The following is a 4,179-nucleotide window of genomic DNA, read 5'->3' on the forward strand; positions in this document are numbered from 1 at the left end:
CTGCAGGAACACAGAGTATTTTAAGAAAGACAGAAAAGCAAAGTGTGAGGGGAGGACCTATTGTGGGACCTGCTTCCCAAGGTCTCCAAAGCACTCAGACCAAGGGGCACCCACTCCAAACCCCTGCTCCCCAAGTCTCTGGTCTCCTCTTCCCTGCACAGCATCATCTCCCAGGCCTGCACCTTCACACACACCTTCAAACCACCAGGAACAAAACATCACGTCTTCTTCCAAAAAAAAAGACAATGGTCAGGCCTTGTACCAATATAACTAACACACACACACACCGCACAGCAGCCTCCTCAGGTTAAAAACAAACAAAGAGAAGCACTTCTAGATTCCCATAAGGATTTTCCAACTCTGCCAAAACACCTGATCTCTAAAGATGGCCCATGGTTTCTCCTTTTTTCTTCCCTCTCTCTCATAGTCGCTGCCCCCAAAATGGAGGCTTGCCATTTCTTTCAAGGCCTGGAACAAGGCCTGTTGCCTTCCCAGGTGCTTCTCTGCTCATTAGCTCTTCCTCCCTTCTTCTCCCTTCTTCTGCCTTTTTTTTTTTTTTTTAGATTTATTTATTTATGCACACAAGAGCTGGGGTATAGGCCAGAGATGCGGGAGGTGAAAGGATTCACCAGAGACAGAGTGGGGAGCAGAACAGGCGGATCTACTGAAATACACTGCTGAGAGGAGCAGCACATGAGACAGGAGAGGTCTGCTGCAGCCATGTGGTTCACCTCCCTGGCCAGGGATCAAACTCATGCTGCAGTGGCTGGCCATAGCGTGATAATGCTGAGACTTAACCCCTTGCACCACCAAGGAGGCTCCACTTCTACCTTCTTTAAGCACCTGCAACTTATCACCATTATCTATTTTCTGATGAATAATCTATTCTGTCTCCCCTACTAGACTAGAAGTCTAGTGTCTAGTGTCATTTTAATTTCCTAATCACTGTCTTACCTTTGAGCACAGTAGATGCTCATTAACACTTTTCAAAATGTGTTCATCTCCATCAAACATGCACTGAGCTCACCAGTTGTTTGCCATAGTAATCACCAGTCTCTACCATTAAGGAGCACCTTGCCCAGTGGAGAGAGCAAAACAAATGGCTTTAAACAATGCAATGAATGTTGTGAAGAAAGTATGTTCAGAATTACAAGAAGGTTCCTGGGTTAGAATTCAGGGTAGATGGGTAATGACTGAGTAAAGTGAAGAATGATTTCATGGAGTTGTGCAGAAATGATTCTGCATGCTTGATGGAGGGTGAATGGGTGGGTGGGTAGGTACATAGATCGATAGATCGATAGATCAATAGAGAGATAGATAGATAGATAGATAGATAGATAGATAGATAGACCATTCCATTCCAATCACATGTAACAGTTTTGCAAAGGCACAAAGACTGCAAAGAAATGGACTGACTTGAGAATACCACCAGGTCCCCATCAAGTGATAGCACCTCACTGACCTAGCCCACTTCTCTGACATCCACACCCAAGACCTGTCCTCACTTGCTTCTTTCCTCACAAATTAAAAATGTCTTCCCTCTCCTCAGCCACCTATTCAAGGCTGCAGAGAGCAAGGTGCTGCCAAGAGGAAGGTAACTATCAGAAAACAAAGCTGTTCCTAGACACACCACAAAACCTCCTAGGTCCACGGTCCTCCACGGAACAAGGAACCATTCATTTAGCCTCCTTTGAGATTCCCTCTCCCGCTAACGTCACTTAGGACTGCCAGCCTCTGAGGACCAATTGTGAACTTAGGAGTGACTGATGAGATTCCAAACCATGGCAGGAACCTGGGTATTCACCAGGCGTTTTCCTTCAGTCAGCCCTGGAGAGACGTGACAACTCCTCTCCCAAGTCTGCAGTTCCTGACCTTTACTGAGACAGAGACTGTAGCAAAATGGTTGTCTGCCATTCCCTCCTTTTTCTTATTAATAGAAACTCTGATTTTATATGGAGCTGCAGCATGGTCAGCTGAAAGATTGTATTTCCCAGCCTCTCTTGCAGGCGGGTGTGTACTGTCAGATGGAGGTGGGTTTCTGGGAAGGTTTATTAATAATAGGAGCAGGGCTTCCCTGGTGGTGCAGGGGTTAAAGTCTCAGTGCTATCAAGTTTTCACTAGCCATTGCAGCATGAGTTCAATCCCTGGCCATGGAGCTGAAACTCAGGGTCAGCAGACCTCTCCTGTCTTCCCCGCTGCTCCCCTCAGCAGTGTATTTCAGTAGATCTGCTTTGCTCCCCACTCGTCTGGCGAATCCTTTTACCACCACCCACCCACCCCCACACACACACCTCTGGCCTACACCCTAGTTTTTGTATCTTGTATGCATAAATAAATCTTTTTTAAAAACTATAAAAAAAATAATAGGGAAGCAGACAACTGCAGAGGGGTTTTGCTGGTAACCCCTTCTGTATTCCCCAACCCCCTCATCCTGCTTCCTACTAAAAACATAGATATTCACCTAAGACTCTAGCAGCCATCGCAAACCATAAGATGACCTCAAAAACACACACACAGAGGATGACACAACGAAACACCATACCAGCCCTGAGGGAAATTCACCATTCTCCCCCAAAATTGTTTATGTGCACATGCGCAGTTATGCAATTTCCAACCAAAGCTTGAACTCCAGGTTAAGACCCCTTCCTGGAGGAGAGCCAGCTTCACCCCCTCCTCTTAGATCAGTTTTAAAGGGGTGAGCCTCTGTAACCTCAAGAACCCTCTTCTTCCAGCACCAATACCTGCCTTGTCTCATCCCCCTTGACAGTTCTGAAGCAGGCCCCACTCATCTCTTCTCACCTCCTCTTCTCCCCCCTCCCCAGCTATTCTCCCTGGGCTGCCAATCCCACTCCAAAGTCACTTTATACCAGGAAGGAAATTAGCATTTGTGTTGGGACAGAAAGTGACACTGCTCAGCTCTCACTGTCATTCTGCTCTTAATTAATATTTAACCTCAGAGATTGTGTAGCAGACGGAAGTGGCTGATGGGAGAACAAAGCCAGAGCTGGCTCTCCTTCTCAACACTGCCTCCCCCACTTCCAGCTTCTCTTCCTGTACCTTTGGGCCATCAAGGACCCAGAGGATCCCATGGGAAGTGGGGAGGAGTGGCAGGGGACACCCCAAAGCACTCTCTGTTGTACTTTATGGATTTGCTCCCTTGGATGTCTTGACTAGAGAATGTTTCTGCAAAATAAGAGCAGCTGGAACCCAGAATCTGATTCCTAGTACCTAGAGCTAGACTCAGGCCTGGTCTGCCCGGAGGATGAAGAGATAGGAGAGGGGGGAAGAAAAGCAATGCAAATGTGCCCCTCAACAGATTATATTTAATGCACTATTTTTAGTTGCCTTCAATCCCTCGGGGCTGTCAGGGCGGTTGCAGCCCCACTCCCCCGGGAGAGGAAATGACAGGCATTATTACCCAGCCCAGAACACTGTTGCAGTGCGTGGTGGGTGGGGGAGGTGCTGCCTTGCCAGCTCCAAAATTTGGGAGCTTAACTTCCAACGGGAAATCGAGGGCTCGGAGAAAGATGAGGCTACAGAAGGGCCGCAGGACCCCCTCCTCTATCCCCAGTCAGCCTGCCAGACCATCCTCAAATACACGTCCACTGGGCCGGGACCAGGAGTGTGGGAGTCTGTCTCCTCAGTCCCCAAGTGTCTCAAAAAGTAGGTTATACAACATCCCTCACTGCCAAGTTCTTCCTTCTCTCTAATCTTAGCCCTGCCTTCGGTCTAAGCCCATTTCCCCTTGCTCTGCATGCAGAGGCAAAGGAGGACAGCTGGTCGCCATCCCCCAGCCAGAGAGCCCTTCTTTGTCTGGAAGAAAATGATTCAGTTTCCTCTCGGCCCTCTCTGCTCCTACCTGAGTCATTCCAGTTCCTTTAACCTTTCCACACATGTCAGGTTTTTAACTCCTCTCCTTGTCACTCTTCTAACCCCGCTCTGAATATGTCCCCAGATTCCTCCTGGGAGCCTGAACAGACCCTGGGCCTTCTGCAGGGAGCGCCCAAGCATCAATTGAATGGAAGAACTTACCAGATACTGCCTTGGAGAGGTGCTCTAGTTGTCTTGGTTATCCTGCCTCTCCATGAGGCCTCACTCGCCTCACAGATCACGTCTTCTACCACCATAACCTCCCTCACCCTCCTCTGTACCCAGTGAGGGGGAGCAAACTCCCCAAAA

The sequence above is a fragment of the Talpa occidentalis genome, unplaced genomic scaffold (genome assembly GCF_014898055.3).
Source record: "Talpa occidentalis isolate TD23 unplaced genomic scaffold, MPIMG_talOcc4v2.1 talOcc4.12, whole genome shotgun sequence".
Classification (NCBI taxonomy): Eukaryota; Metazoa; Chordata; class Mammalia; order Eulipotyphla; family Talpidae; genus Talpa; species Talpa occidentalis.